Raw genomic sequence first — 17504 nt, forward strand, 5'->3', positions numbered from 1 at the left:
CTGCACTACAGATCCACACCGCTGGTGAGAGGGGAGGGGGAGAGGGAGGGAGGGGGAGACAGCTGGGGCTGTACTACAGATCCACACCGCTGAGGAGAGAGGAGAGGGGGAGGGAGGGGGAGACAGCTGGGGCTGTACTAGAGATCCACACCACTGGGGAGAGAGGGGAGGGGGAGAGGGAGGGAGGGGGAGACAGCTGGGGCTGTACTACAGATCCACACAGCTGGGGAGGGGGAGAGGGAGGGGGGGAGACAGCTGGGGCTGTACTACAGATCCACACCGCTGAGGAGAGAGGGGATGGGGAGAGGGATGGAGGGGGAGACAGCTGGGGCTGTACTGCAGATCTACACCGCTGGTGAGAGAGGGGAGGGGGAGAGGGAGGGAGGGGGAGACAGCTGGGGCTGTACTACAGATCCACACCGCTGAGGAGAGAGGGGAGGGGGAGACAGCTGGGGCTGTACTAAAGATCCACACCGCTGGTGAGAGAGGGGAACGGGAGAGGGAGGGCGGGGGAGACAGATGGGGCTGTACTACAGATCCACACTGCTGAGGAGAGAGGGGAGGGGGAGAGGGAGGGAAGGGGAAACAGCTGGGGCTGTACTACAGATCCACACCACTGAGGAGAGAGGGGAGGGGGAGAGGGAGGGAGGGGGAGACAGCTGGGGCTGTACTACAGATCCACACCACTGGTGAGAGGGGATTTTTTTAGTATGCCTAAGCTTGCCTGTTTAATAGTAATGGATGATATCTCTACTTTGTTTGAAACTCAGAGTGGGGATCTGTGGAGGATTGCAGGCCCTGTACACACTCCAGTTAGTTTACACATCCCCACCTCCTCCTCAAAGCACAGAGTTACTTCCAGTCTGATTTAGAAATACTGAAAGAAACAGAACAGATTCAGTTCAGATGAGTTTAAATTGTCATTTTTATTCAGCGTACATGATAAATATGTTCACCTTGTATTTAAAACATCTGGGAGATTTTACAAAAAAAAAAAAAAAAGTAAGATCCAGTCGACGCCAATCTGTTAATCTGAAGAAAAAAATTATAAACCAATCAGTAACACACACAGAAAGACAGACAGACACTGACAGGGTGAAGAACCCTCCTCTGTAAAGAAGGGTTTATTTTTGTGATGGATTTTGTGTCCAGGACTTGTTTTGTACCGGTGTCACATTATATCTGTTCCCCAGGAACCAATATTTTGCCTTTCAAATATTTGTTCCCCCCTTATGTTTTTCTAACAGCCATCCTTCTTTGCATAGAAGTCTATATCGCTGCCCTTTCAACTGAACCCTAACCCTAAACTTGTACCCCCAGTCCCCTCGGACAGGTCCAGTCTCCCCTGCAATAATACATGAGAACAGCCTGCAAGCATTCCTCACATTCACGAGCATTATACATGCAGAATTCACAGAGAAATAGAACACACACACACACACACACACACACGCACACGCACACGCACACGCACACACACGCATGTAGGGGGAGGGGACACACACATGTAGGCAGGGCCGGATTTAAGGGGGGGGGGGGACATTTGTCCAGGGCCCTGAGCTGCCGAGGGGGCCCGCAGCCTGGTTAAAATAAATACATAAATAAAAATGGCTGTTTTACAGTTTAAAATCCAATCCACTTGCCCCATGATCACGCTAGACGGACGGCGAGAGAGAGAGAGAAAATGGAAAAAACTTAGCGGTGCAGCGAAACGAATGAAACAAAAGGAAAAGCAAGCTAGTGAAAAATGCCTGCTGGAAAACACTGAGACTATCACATTACGGGTTTAAATCCTATAAAAATGAAGTAACGACAACAACTAATGAACCTGAACAACTGGTCAGCGAGAGTTTAGGCGGCGCTGCTGTTCCAGATAACGGGGCTGAAGAATTAGAAAGTAGAACAGAACCAGGAGTCGGAGCCAGTCTGTCCACATCGGCGATCAACGATCAAGATAACTTCAATCTGCCTTTCACTTTAACACACAGACTTGAGGAATAACATCCTGGAGAGATTCGACAGAACGAGTGTAACAGTCTTTGCTAAATCGATGTTAATAATTTGACTGCGCCACCTTGTGTTTATTGAGGACAAGGACCTCGAGTGGTTGGTTCCCGCTCAAACTCTTTTATCCAGGAGAAACCAAGCAATCACACACCAAAAATAACCTTTACAAGTTTTTTTTTATTAGTAATAATTGATTTTAAAAAATCTCAAACTCATTAACAATAATGTAAACCATATGACAATGCCACCTTCACTTCACAATCTATAACAATTGTCTAGTATATATAGGGATGATACAATAAAACAAACTCTAAATCGATCAGTTTCTTATAGTGAAGTTAATTAAACTAGTTACCACAGATTATATTATTGCAGTTTATATAAAATACTTGGATCTATCAGTTTCATAAAGTCTCTCCGCGTTCCAGCTCCAGTCTGCAGCGCGGAATCTCCTTCACAAGTCCGGCTCTCCCTCTCACAATATTCCTCCGCATTTATAAAGGCAGTAGATGATTGGCAGGGCGGGGAGATCAAGCAGAGCCGTGGAACGGGAGACGCGGTTGCTAAGCAACAAGGGGGGAGGGGCGTGGATTGGGCAGACAGTCCTTCAGCCAATCGGAGTTTCGCTCGTATAGTTCCATAGAGGAAAGAGAGAAAGTAGTTTAGGGGGGTCCAGTGAAGCAAATACATCAAACCACACTCGAGATGAGAAATAATAATAAAGAGCTGAACAACAAAACACACATTTATATAAATAAATCAACACACACACACACACACACACACACACAATACACATTTATCAAATAATAATATGAGAAACACAATCCACACGTGAATAATAATAATAATAATAATAATAATAATAATAATAATAATAGGAACCTACTACAAGTGCACAGTTTCGTTTTTCAAAGCTGGTAAAGGATTTACTCGTGAGTCAGGGCAGTACACGTGCTTATTAGAGTGACTATATCCAATTGGGTAGCTCTGATTGGCTAGCTGGCTGACAAGAGGGGAGCTCCGATTGGCTGGCTTGGTGACCAGAGGGGAGCGCTGATTGGCTAGTTTGGTGACAAGAGGGGAGCTCTGATTGGCTGGTTTGGTGACAAGAGGGGAGCTCCGATTGCCTGGCTGGGTGACAAGAGGGGAGCTCCGATTGGCTGGCTGGGTGACAAGAGGGGAGCTCCGATTGGCTGACTGGGTGCAGCGGGAAGGAGAGAGCGAGAGCGAGAGCGAGAATGAGAATCATATCTGATAAATATTCTTTCCTCTAAGGAATGTAAAATGTTCCGAACATGCGTCTAGAGCTACCGGGAGTGCAACCTGAACCTTATAGTAATGATCTACCGGTATACTTGTTAGAATAGATATTTGTAGATATTTCGTTCTTGTGTCTGATTCAAACGTCGATAGATCTACTCGTTATATTTTTTATGGGTCCGGTTTCTGCTCATGAGAGACGAACACAATGCTTGTGTTAACGCACATTTTAATTTAGACGCACGGATGCGACTAGAAATCCCTAAAGGTTGAATATAAACAATAAACGAGATTTATTTTTCAAGCTGAAAAGTATAAAACGAGAGAAAAAAAGAACCTCACAGTCGGATCTAAATGCAAAGCTCAATCGCAATGCACTCTGGGAATGTAGTTTATTGGTGTCCACTGCCCACTGTTAATCACACATTAAAAACTACAAATCCCATACCCGCCAGTTTCACTGAATTATCAACCGACAGTTCAACCAACAGGGGATAAAAGATTCCCCCTGGCTTCAGTTTGACAGTGTTAAAAAAAACTCCATGTTGTTCCCGTTTTATCAGGATGCAGGGGAACTGATGGCAGGACAGACTGCATTTTAACAGGGAGCCAGGAGTTCAAACATGAAAATATCTTAAACACAGCGCTTCAAAACGACGCGCAGTGTGCGGAGAAGCAGCTCAGCGCGCTGCCATGAACAGCAAGCAGCGCCTTCTGAGGAGCATGCGAGCAGGCACTTCAAAACAATAACAAGCTTACATTTTCATTGTGTTGATGCGCAAGTATTGAAGTGTTATGAAAGAAAGGAAGGAGAAAAAGATCTGTAGATATTCAACAATACATTTGAGCAAATAATATACTAAAGGTGCAACAATTATTCAATGCACTGATTATTGATTGTACGACCTTAAATGTACTGAGCCTTTAAAAGATTAAATAGTGCCCATGTTAAATCTGTACCTACTGTGTTTCACAGTACTGTTTAGATTATTTATGGAAATATTATATACAGTTGTGCCATAGATTTTTAAAAGCTGAATTTAGTTTAGTAGTTTAATGAGTTAGGATTTGTGAACATGAACGGAATTCAAATATTAACGGTAACAAACAGCCACAGTTCAGATTAATGTGATTTGTGTTAAAACTGTTTTTTTTCTATTATTATTATTATTATTATTATTATTATTATTATTATTATTATTATTACCGTATCTGTGTTAAAGGATCGTCTAATGCAGCTGCAGGTTTATTCTTTTCAGTTACAAACTCATGTCGTTTTTTTTTTAAAGAAAGTGTTTTAATTTTAATGTGTAATTTCCTGTTTCATAAGTTTGAATATTGTAGTTTACAGTATATCATGTGCATGTGTTACACCTTTTAGTCCTGAAAAACTTCATTGCAACTTCAAATACTGTCCTACTTTTTCTATATTGATATAGTCTTCCACGTTGTTATTTTAAGACTGCACTTTTTTAGTTTTCGATAATGAACAGAAAGATGTTGCTCTCCAGTTCTACTCTCAGACGAAGGGCTCGTGCAAATGTAGACAGACTGCTCAGAAGAGTGACTGAAGAAATGAAATGAAATGCAGGTGAATGATATCAGTGACACTCCCCCACCTGTTGTGAATGCAACGAAGGGCTCGTGGAATTCCCGTTGGATTGCTCTCGCAGTTTCCCCTGGATTATATGCATTTAGTGTGTTTGGGGGTTGTTTGGTGCTTGAGAAATATTTGGACAAAAGGACCACTCAAGTGCCGCCTGCCTGCCTTGTTGAAAGACTGCCCACTAGTTTGACAGATATGCGTGCCTACATACCAGCAGAATTTGCAAGGAAACCTCGCCACGTGAAGCTGATCGCTGGAAGGCTACGGAATTTCGATAGTTTCTTTTAGTATACAATGTTTATGAGCATTGTATACTAAAATATCTTGCCCATAGATTTTGCCAGAGTGCTTCACAAACATTTCTAGTAATGTTTGGGCATAGTCACAGTAGGTGGAAGAAAGTCTTTGACTGATCAAAATAGCAATACCAGCAAAGAGCAGCATAACATTGTTATATATAGCAGTATCCAAAATGGAAGCTAAAACAACAGGACCAGTTTATAAAAGCTTAAAAAATGAATGTGTTGGTCTAATCTTCTTTATTTGTGTTAGATTTAGATATGTATCTTATAGTTGAATTTGTGACCAATAAAACTATCCACATGGTGCCCGCAACGTGGTATAAGGATGGAATAGCCTGGTGGACAAACTCCACCGATGAGGAGAGAATTGACAGAGCAGTCAGGAACAGAGAAGATCCTGGCCAGGGCTGGACCAAACATGAGCTCAGGATTTTCACACAAACACGCCATTTGTGGGTTTTTTTTTTCATAAAGAAGTAACCAAGTATTGTGGATATGTAGACATGTATATTCAATATTGCAACTGAATAATAGATGCCTTTAATCAGAGTTGGCAAAGTTACTATCCAAAGGAGGAAAGTGTCAGTTATATAGGTTTAGTTTGAACCCTTGGCAAAAAGTTAGGTCAGGAACCTTATTTTATAAACAAAAGATCCTTTTAATTTTTTTTCCAGATGATTACCTGAAGGCAAGACAGAAGTTAAGACTCCTTAACTTGCTCAACATCAGATTTGGAGTCAGAAAAGGAAGACGATGTGACAAAGCCAAAGAGACAAAGGACGGCCAGGTATGCAATTTACATTGTTTAAATGGATTATATTATATAAGAATTGAATTGAATTAAAAATGAGACACAATAACCTTGCAAATCATTTGTTTGTATATGCCCTCCATGTGTGAAATATATATGATAATGTTATCAATATGAAAGGGGTATAGTATTAAAATAGTTTTTATATTCATTTTGTTTTGTAGAATTCGGTTTGGCGACACTGATAGTGACATCGATGATAGTGCGTCAAAAAGGGTTCAAGAAAGACAATAAAAAGCTCCCTGCCAGCTGCAGCAGCAGTACCTCGCCCACCTTCAACTTCACCTGCTACACAAAGACCACAAGTAAGTGCATCACCTAGCCAGCCTCCAGACGAGTGTGTTGAAGACTTCATTCAGTCGCCTTCAATGATGGCACAGACACCAAGGAGAGTCACTGCTGTACCCACTAGACTGGATTTCACTCGACCATCAAGAAGTGAAATGCTCACTTTCACTCCCACCGGTAGAGTTGGGAGGACTGGAACTGCATCAATTCCCTGCACTGGTAATCTCCTCATCATGATGTTATTTTAGACCTAGAAATGCTTATTTGTACCAGTGTTGTTTGAACTCTCTGGATGCCAGAGTAAGATGGCAGCCACGAGCAATCTGTCAAAACACCCCTTTTGCATGATTTGAGTTTGAGTGTCCATCTGTTGATATCTCTTCAGCAGAGTACGGAGTGCATTCAGTGTGTGCCCGTCTGTTGATAACTCTTCAGCAGAGTACGGAGTGCTTTCAGTGTGTGCCCGTCTCTTGATATCTCTTCAGCAGAGTACGGAGTGCTTTCAGTGTGTGCCCGTCTGTTGATAACTCTTCAGCAGAGTACGGTGTGCATTCAGTGTGTGCCCGTCTGTTGATATCTCTTCAGCAGAGTACGGAGTGCATTCAGTGTGTGCCCGTCTGTTGATAACTCTTCAGCAGAGTACGGAGTGCATTCAGTGTGTGCCCGTCTGTTGATAACTCTTCAGCAGAGTACGGAGTGCATTCAGTGTGTGCCCGTCTGTTGATAACTCTTCAGCAGAGTACGGAGTGCATTCAGTGTGTGCCCGTCTGTTGATAACTCTTCAGCAGAGTACGGAGTGCATTCAGTGTGTGCCCGTCTGTTGATAACTCTTCAGCAGAGTACGGAGTGCATGCAGTGTGTGCCCGTCTGTTGATAACTCTTCAGCAGAGTACGGAGTGCATTCAGTGTGTTCCCGTCTGTTGATAACTCTTCAGCAGAGTACGGAGTGCATTCAGTGTGTGCTCATCTGTTGATAACTCTTCAGCAGAGTACGGTGTGCATTCAGTGTGTGCCCGTCTGTTGATAACTCTTCAGCAGAGTACGGTGTGCATTCAGTGTGTGTCCGTCTGTTGATAACTCTTCAGCAGAGTACGGTGTGCATTCAGTGTGTGTCCATCTGTTGATAACTCTTCAGCAGAGTACGGTGTGCATTCAGTGTGTGTCCATCTGTTGATAACTCTTCAGCAGAGTATGGAGTGCATTCAGTGTGTGCCCGTCTGTTGATAACTCTTCAGCAGAGTATGGAGTGCATTCAGTGTGTTCCCGTCTGTTGATAACTCTTCAGCAGAGTACGGAGTGCATTCAGTGTGTTCCCGTCTGTTGATAACTCTTCAGCAGAGTACGGAGTGCATTCAGTGTGTGCTCATCTGTTGATAACTCTTCAGCAGAGTACAGTGTGCATTCAGTGTGTGTCCATCTGTTGATAACTCTTCAGCAGAGTACGGTGTGCATTCAGTGTGTGCCCGTCTGTTGATAACTCTTCAGCAGAGTACGGTGTGCATTCAGTGTGTGCCCGTCTGTTGATAACTCTTCAGCAGAGTACGGAGTGCATTCAGTGTGTTCCCGTCTGTTGATAACTCTTCAGCAGAGTACGGAGTGCATTCAGTGTGTGCTCATCTGTTGATAACTCTTCAGCAGAGTACGGTGTGCATTCAGTGTGTGTCCATCTGTTGATAACTCTTCAGCAGAGTACGGTGTGCATTCAGTGTGTGCCCATCTGTTGATAACTCTTCAGCAGAGTATGGTGTGCATTCAGTGTGTGTCCATCTGTTGATAACTCTTCAGCAGAGTACGGTGTGCATTCAGTGTGTTCCCGTCTGTTGATAACTCTTCAGCAGAGTACGGAGTGCATTCAGTGTGTGTCCATCTGTTGATAACTCTTCAGCAGAGTACGGAGTGCATTCAGTGTGTGTCCATCTGTTGATAACTCTTCAGCAGAGTACGGAGTGCATTCAGTGTGTGCCCGTCTGTTGATAACTCTTCAGCAGAGTACGGCGTGCATTCAGTGTGTGCCCGTCTGTTGATAACTCTTCAGCAGAGTACGGAGTGCATTCAGTGTGTTCCCGTCTGTTGATAACTCTTCAGCAGAGTACGGAGTGCATTCAGTGTGTGCTCATCTGTTGATAACTCTTCAGCAGAGTACGGTGTGCATTCAGTGTGTGCCCGTCTGTTGATAACTCTTCAGCAGAGTACGGTGTGCATTCAGTGTGTGTCCGTCTGTTGATAACTCTTCAGCAGAGTACGGAGTGCATTCAGTGTGTGCTCATCTGTTGATAACTCTCCAGCAGAGTAAGGAGTGCATTCAGTGTGTGCCCGTCTGTTGATAACTCTTCAGCAGAGTACGGAGTGCATTCAGTGTGTGCCCGTCTGTTGATAACTCTTCAGCAGAGTGCGGAGTGCATTCAGTTTGTGCCCATCTGTTGATAACTCTTCAGCAGAGTACGGAGTGCATTCAGTGTGTGCCCGTCTGTTGATAACTCTTCAGCAGAGTACGGAGTGCATTCAGTGTGTGTCCATCTGTTGATAACTCTTCAGCAGAGTACGGAGTGCATTCAGTGTGTGTCCATCTGTTGATAACTCTTCAGCAGAGTACGGAGTGCATTCAGTGTGTGCCCGTCTGTTGATAACTCTTCAGCAGAGTGCGGAGTGCATTCAGTGTGTGCTCGTCTGTTGATAACTCTTCAGCAGAGTACGGTGTGCATTCAGTGTGTGCCCGTCTGTTGATAACTCTTCAGCAGTGTACGGAGTGCATTCAGTGTGTGCTCATCTGTTGATAACTCTTCAGCAGAGTACGGTGTGCATTCAGTGTGTGTCCATCTGTTGATAACTCTTCAGCAGAGTACGGTGTGCATTCAGTGTGTGCCCATCTGTTGATAACTCTTCAGCAGAGTACGGAGTGCATTCAGTGTGTGCTCATCTGTTGATAACTCTCCAGCAGAGTAAGGAGTGCATTCAGTGTGTGCCCGTCTGTTGATAACTCTTCAGCAGAGTACGGAGTGCATTCAGTGTGTGCCCGTCTGTTGATAACTCTTCAGCAGAGTGCGGAGTGCATTCAGTGTGTGCCCATCTGTTGATAACTCTTCAGCAGAGTACGGTGTGCATTCAGTGTGTGCCCATCTGTTGCAGTGATCACATTGCACCTGAAAAAGTAAAATAAATACATATTGTCCACTTGATGATTGCTAAACATATTACCCAGCTATAGATGACACTAAGTAATTATTTAATAGTTTATTACACTTAAAATATATAACTGTGTATATTCTGTGGCAGATATACAATAAAAAAATAAAGAATATATTGATCTTCCAGGGGATCTAGTGTCAGCAAATTATGCCCTGACACCAGTTATACAGAAATAGCGCAATCATTCCAAAACACACAACACCTACTCACAATATTATCAGAAAATACCAAGGAAGATCACATTCATTATTTGTCTTGATGTAATTAGTTTTTCTGGTTCAGTAAACACAAGTTAAATTTATCAAATATACACTTACTTATGAAACAACTAAATACTATATATAATTACTAGAATAAATAAATAATTAGTAATACACAGGTTGTGTAATAATCCAGGTATATTTAACATGTTAATTGTGGTGTTGGCTGACTGCAGGTCCATCATGCTGCATATTATGCAGTATTCATCTATGTTACCTGTGATAAAGCAAACAAATTAGACAAACTAAAACATTAAAATAAGTATTTTAAAACCCTAATTATTTTGATCAACATTTTCAAATATAAAGTTGTCACATTTTAAAGCAGTATAGTTCAACATGTACATGTAGCATCTATGGAAATTACATTTAGGAATAATATTGTGAACAAGAAGTGTTTATTGATGCAGTCCTTTAAAAAAAACACTATCCAGTATCAAACAAGGGCAATTAGGGATTGTATTTATATTAGGTATCACAGAGAGATGAGTTCTACGCAATGCCATGATTGTGGTTTTCAACACAGTATTGTATATCAGCCCTTCATTATTGCAAATATAATACACATTTTACAAAAAGCATGAGGCATAACGGCTCAATAGATTCTCTCAGTTGTATTGTTCAGTCCTGGACTGTTGTGTTCTTTCCTTTCATGTTGCTCATTCAATCTGCTATATATTCATAAGTGTTCAAATTACATGGTAGTCTTCCAGTTGTTTTAAACCTTCACACAGTAATGTGTTACCCTGATTTTCCATAAGGAGGCCAGCAATCTCCAGTCTTTGTGCTCTTATAGATGCTGGGCTGGTTTCCACCTGATCAATTGATCCACTTGTAAGGTACTGTTCTGCAAACTGAAAAACAAAGCACAGATGTAATGTAAAAATTAAACACACAAAGATAGGATTTAAGATAATAATGTTAGCTTTTTACACTTAATATCAGAACACCACAACTGCTGCCATCCATCTGAAGTTGGTGTTTGAAAGTCTGCAATTTCCAAACTGTCTTATTTCCTGTGTCCACATTAGCTCTCATGAAACTCCTAGAAAACAGACAGTTTTTTAGAATTCTCATTGTAATGCCAGCTCTACGGAGTGTACCTGCACTCCTAACTCAGGTCTACAACCTGGATTCAATTCAATGTATAGCTGTAATCAAGTGTTTATTTGACAGGAGTTATATTTCAATCTTAACCATAGGCACTAGTTATTTTTTCAAATTTCTGTAAACTGTGCATTTGAGATACTTCACAATAGTAAACTGAATCCATTTTTATTCTGCTTAAGATACATTTAATAATATAACATATATAACACTTGTATAACATGTATACCAACCTCCAGTTTCTTAAAATTCCTCTGCTATACTTGTCCTCCTCGCCCAGTGGATCAATCAGGACCACAGTATTTTCACACATTTTCACAATCTGCAAAATACCGTATTTTATAATGGTAGCAGCAGCAGTTGTGGCCGTGTTAGTGAGAATTTAAATCTGTTAAGTTAGTAGATTCTTTTAATATTGTTTATTTACAATAACCTTGCATCTTCACTTAACCATATATAAAGAGAATTGTGTAATACCTAGATATAACATTTTAGAAATATTAGTTGTAACCAAAACACAATTTAATCAAAACAGAAAATGTAGATAACGATGAAAATGTGTCTGTTGAATTTTGTTAATGTTACATAATAACATACCACAAGAATCCAGTGACTTCCAGTATTGTAAGGGCACAGCACAATCTCATGTTCTTGTATTCTGATCTGTTAGAAAGATGTATGAAAATGTAAGTCCTGATGTTACATTTAAATTTTACTAATTTCTTTGAGAACAGCTTATATATTACATGTAATATATTAAACTCATAAAAGCATGAGTTGTGTGAAATCGAGTCAGGCCGTTTTTTCTCAATGTAATCAGATAACTGCTGATTTTAAAACCAGAAGCTGGAAATTGAGTCGAGATCCTGCTGTGCAAACTCGTCAAGTACAGATGTAAGCATCAAAACTGGGGGCATTCCAACAGCTGACCGGCCGCGCAGCGGGCTAAAGCAACAGTGTATATACAGACGTGCTCAAATTTGTTGGTACCCTTACAGCTCATTGAAATAATGCTTCATTCCTCCTGAAAAGTGATGAAATTAAAAGCTATTTTATCATGTATACTTGCATGCCTTTGGTATGTCATAGAATAAAGCAAAGAAGCTGTGAAAAGAGATGAATTATTGCTTATTCTACAAAGATATTCTAAAATGGCCTGGACACATTTGTTGGTACCCCTTAGAAAAGATAATAAATAACTGGATTATAGTGATATTTCAAACTAATTAGTTTCTTTAATTAGTATCACACATGTCTCCAATCTTGTAATCAGTCATTCGGCCTATTTAAATGGATGAAAGTAGTCACTGTTTCTGTTTGGTATCATTGTGTGCACCACACTGAACATGGACCAGAGAAAGCAAAGGAGAGAGTTGTCTGAAGCGATCAGAAAGAAAATAATAGACAAGCATGGTAAAGGTAAAGGCTACAAGACCATCTCCAAGCAGCTTGATGTTTCTGTGACAACAGTTGCAGATATTATTAAGAAGTTTAAGGTCCATGGAACTGTAGCCAACCTCCCTGGGCGCGGTGGCAAGAGGAAAATCGACCCCAGATTGAACAGAAGGATAGTGCGAATGGTAGAAAAAGAACCAAGGACAACTGCCAAAGAGATACAAGCTGAACTCCAAGGTGAAGGTACATCAGTTTCTGATCGCACCATCCGTTTCTTTTTGAGCGAAAGTGGGCTCCATGGAAGAAGACCCAGGAGGACTCCATTTTTTAAAGAAAAACATAAAAAAGCCAGACTGGAATTTGCTAAAATGCATATTGGCAAGCCACAATCCTTCTGGGAGAATGTCCTTTGGACAGATGAGTCAAAACTGGAGCTTTTTGGCAAGTCACATCAGCTCTATGTTCACAGACGAAAAAATGAAGCTTTCAAAGAAAAGGACACCATACCTACAGTGAAACATGGAGGAGGCTCGGTTATGTTTTGGGGCTGCTTTGCTGCGCCTGGCACAGTGCTTTGAATCTGTGCAGGGCACAATGAAATCTCAAGACTATCAAGGCATTCTGGAGCGAAACGTACTGCCCAGTGTCAGAAAGCTCTGTCTCAGTCGCAGGTCATGGGTCCTCCAACAGGATAATGACTCAAAACACACAGCTAAAAGCACCCAAGAATGGATAAGAACAAAACATTGGGCTATTCTGAAGTGGCCTTCTATGAGTCCTGATCTGAATCCTATCAAACATCTATGGAAAGAGCTGAAACTTGCAGTCTGGAGAAGGCACCCATCAAACCTGAGACAGCTGGAGCAGTTTGCTCAGGAAGAGTGGGCCAAACTACCTGTTAACAGGTGCAGAAGTCTCACTGAGAGCTACAGAAAACGTTTGATTGCAGTGATTGCCTCTAAATGTTGTGCAACAAAATATTAGGTTAGAGGTCCCATCATTTTTGTCCATGCCATTTTCATTTGTTTTATTATTTACAATATTATGTTGAATAAAAAATCAAAAGCAAAGTCTGATTTCTATTAAATATGGAATAAACAATGGTGGATGCCAATTACTTCTGTCAGTTTCAAGTTATTTCAGAGAAAATTGTGCATTCTTCGTTTTTTGTGGAGGGGTACCGACAAATTTGAGCACGTCTGTACCTGCAAGGCGGACGACACAGGCCTTACACCCCAAGGCTGACATCCCAAGCCTGGCAATCTTAAACTCTGCCTCTACAGTGACGCAATTTCCAAGTCCTCACATTTATGCTCTGATCACACCCATGTGAAATCGTTTTTTTTTTGTTTACGGAATCTACTTTTCTCTGTATTGTCAATGTCGTAACATGTGATATGCCCATTTTATTTATGTGTTTCAAATGATGAATACATCGGCATTGCGTTCTAAATAAACCATTTAATCATCATTACATTTATAAAGGCAGCATTAATTAAAGCGCGTACGCTTCCATATAATATATAAAAAAGCAGTAATCGTTAACTTTGCGGTATGAAATGTATGTAAAAAAAAAAAAAGACAATGTGCAAGCATTGCTGGGAATGGTCTTGATGTCAGCGTATTTTAAACATATTGCTTGATACTCTCTGATTAATATCCTGCCCTCCGCTTCTGTGGAAACTGTTAAATTATCCGTTTGTTTCTATTGCAACAATACTGTTAGAACGGAACCCTATAAAAACGTACCACTGGATTGTAGAACAAGGTAGGATGGTATCTGTGAAAGTCCAATTGTATTGTATAATATATGTGTCCTACACCATCAATGTACAATTCCCTGTGTTACAATAATGCAGTACAACCATAATCATAATAGTATAGCTACACTATAGAACCGTGGTACATTTTTATAGGGGTATAGCTTCACACAATCTACATTTACTTAATCGTATTAAAGTAAGAATGATGTGTGTCATTCTCATCTTATTTACAATGTAAAATTGACATGCTTACATCTGTATAGGTTAGCCTAGGTACACGCAATAAAATCTAGGAAGCTGAAGTTCAGGTCGTCACTCATATTATTTGCATCCCAGTTTTTGTTCTGTCCTTTAAGCTGATATGCCAATCGATTTATCAAAGTTGAATGATGATCCCTTTGTTTAAGTCCCTTTGGTCTCTTTCATCAAAGTGCAGTTGTATTGAAGTGAAGTGGTTGCCTATAGGTACATTCGGTGGCTTAAAGTGGATTTGAAGACAAACCAACCCTCACCCTAAATAACAAGCTGTGATGCAAATAAAAATCCAACTGCAGCCTCGTATTAAAGATTAATAATAAATACACTTATTATATTTTAATCTTTAAGATTGAACACATTTGTGATGTTTGTTGGTATAGAAATGAATTAGTAGAAAGGGAGTGGATTTTATCTGTTCCTATTAAAATTGGAAGATTTTTGATTACATACACAACATGCACATAGGGTAGCAGTGTGGAGTAGTGGTTAGGGCTCTGGACTCCTGACCGGAGGGTTGTGGGTTCAATCCCCAGTGGGGGACACTGCTGTTGTACCCTTGAGCAAGGTACTTTACCTAGATTGCTCCAGTAAAAAAAAAAAACAACTGTATAAATGGGTAATTGTATGTAAAATAATGTGATATCTGTATAATGTGAAATAATGTATAATGTGATATCTTGTAACAATTGTAAGTCGCCCTGGATAAGGGCGTCTGCTAAGAAATAAATAATAATAATAATAATAATAATAATAATAATAATCCTGATGTAACTATCACTGCTGTATTATTGAATTGTGGTTTGTCACACTTGTACTTTGCTTGAACAAAAGTTATTGTATTTCTTGCTCTTATTGTATTACTTGTACTGTAACACTTGAAATGTATTTGCTTACGATTGTAAGTCGCCCTGGATAAGGGCGTCTGCTAAGAAATAAATAATAATAAATAATAATAATAATTCATATTGAATAGTTTGGTCCGCTCTATATTGGAGTGGTTTCAGTGAAGTATCCCCCGTGCTCTTAGACGTCGGTCGCAATTGTATGGGTTTGATTACAAAAGAGAATGTGCATTGTCTGTATTCTGAGATGGTAATTACGATCCTGTGAATTTTGATGTAATATTTGAGCGCTGTATACGAATTTTCTGTGTTCGCGGTTGTTTTAGACTTTTAGAGTAGCGTCTTTGTCCTGATTATCCCAACGGTATGTGTTTACAATGTATAGTTATGAGAGGTCTGTTAACTGTTGATTGCACCCTTTCACTGTATCTACTTGTGTATTAACTAAAAATAGCGGCTATTGGAGTGTTTAAGCATTTAGGTTGCATGAAGTTTTCTGTTCTTTTTCTATGAAAATCACTGATTTAGTTTTTTTCTTTTTAAAGTGTGTTATTTAAGGTTTGATATTGTATAGTTTGGAATTGTGTTTGTGGAAACCACTATTTGCTTTGAAGGGTGTTATTTAAAAGTACACTTTAAACGTTATTTTAATAATTGTGTGTCACCTTCCACTGAGAGAAGTAGTTCCACAGTAACTAAAAATGGTTAGATTAACAATTAAACATTTGATTTCAAACCGCTTTGTATAATATTTTCTTTTTCGGGGCTATGGTAATAGTTTCTTGTTTAGGCTTGTAGATATTGAACTGGATCATTGTTTCACATGTATGTCTGGTTTTGTCCAGTAGATGGCGCTGCTGCTGCTGTGACGTTTAGACACATGTTCGGAACATTTTAAAAGAATATTTATCAGATATGATTCTCTCTCTCTCTCTCTCTCTCTCTCTCTCTCACACACACACACTCCCGCTCTCTTCTTCAAAATGTCCGCCCAGCAAGCTAAAGCTCTCACCTTCCTGCTGCACCCAGCCAGCCAATCGGAGCGCCCCTCTTGTCCCCCACCCCCCCTACTCATTAAATGTCAATGTTGTAGACGGTGCGTGTGAGAATCAAATTATTAGGCTATAACTGATTTATAATTAGTATTTATTTATTAGCAGGGATTATTAACCCCCCTCCGGTGAGTTTTAGCTCAGCCTTTCAATAAATAAAAAACGAATAGTGCTTCAAGAATGGTTCTCGGTGTGTGTGTCAGTGTGTGTGTGTCAGTGTGTGTGAGTGGGACTCAGTGTGTGAGTGTGTGTCTCAGTCACTTCAAGTCATACAAAGAGCATTTCAAGTGGAGCGATAAAGTGGAGCGAAGCGATCAAAAAAAGGCGCCAAGTTAGAAGCAAGTATTGTGTGAATCTTGGGCCCCAGCACCTTTCCAAGTGTGCCTATTTGCCTGATGCTTGACAAGATTGGCCTGATGGCTTCTCCTGACTTGGGCTTTTGTGTTTGATATCACCCCTTGAAACGGCTGTTGCGTTTTTCTAACTTGTTTTTTACATTGACAATAGATTATAGTTACAAAGTGGACCTCACAGTGCTGTTCACTGCAGATGAGTGTGTGTAAATACAGGGTTTATTGTAGATACAGCTCTCTAGATAGATCTGTATTATAGATACAAAGTGGAGCTCACAGTGCTGTTCACTGCAGATGAGTGAGTGTATACAGGGTTTACTGTAGATTGATCTCTAGATAGATCTGTATTATAGATACAAAGTGGAGCTCACAGTGCTGTTCACTGCAGATGAGTGTGTGTATACAGGGTTTATTGTAGATGCAGATCTCTAGATAGATCTGTATTATAGATACAAAGTGGAGCTCACAGTGCTGTTCACTGCAGATGAGTGTGTGTATACAGGGTTTATTGTAGATGCAGATCTCTAGATAGATCTGTATTATAGATACAAAGTGGAGCTCACAGTGCTGTTCACTGCAGATGAGTGTGTGTAAATACAGGGTTTACTGTAGATACAGATCTCTAGATAGATCTGTATTATAGATACAAAGTGGAGCTCACAGTGCTGTTCACTGCAGATGAGTGTGTGTATACAGGGTTTATTGTAGATGCAGATCTCTAGATAGATCTGTATTATAGATACAAAGTGGAGCTCACAGTGCTGTTCACTGCAGATGAGTGAGTGAATACAGGGTTTATTGTAGATGCAGATCTCTAGATAGATCTGCATTATAGATACAAAGTGGAGCTCACAGTGCTGTTCACTGCAGATGTCAGCTCAAAAACGAACACACTTCTCCTTTCTGTGGTCAGTCAGCTCTGTGTTCATTTCCGAGAAGGAAATACGTGTCTGTGGTTAGTGAGAGGAAGTGAAGGCAGGCAGGGTTTAAATTGAGCCTGAATACTGGAAT

The 17504-nt window shown here is 40.6% G+C and overlaps 1 long non-coding RNA gene across 1 annotated transcript; it reads right to left on the reverse strand.

Annotated features, from left to right (window-relative positions):
- Positions 1-10435: 10435 nt before the first annotated feature.
- LOC131722779 (uncharacterized) lies at positions 10436-11577 on the reverse strand. The gene is made up of 3 exons (XR_009320026.1): positions 11428-11577; positions 11064-11152; positions 10436-10570 (listed from the first exon to the last, which is right to left on the reverse strand). It is a non-coding gene; the product is annotated as an uncharacterized LOC131722779 (long non-coding RNA).
- Positions 11578-17504: the final 5927 nt, after the last annotated feature.

Source organism: Acipenser ruthenus, chromosome 51, assembly GCF_902713425.1.
Source record: "Acipenser ruthenus chromosome 51, fAciRut3.2 maternal haplotype, whole genome shotgun sequence".
Lineage (NCBI taxonomy): Eukaryota > Metazoa > Chordata > Actinopteri > Acipenseriformes > Acipenseridae > Acipenser > Acipenser ruthenus.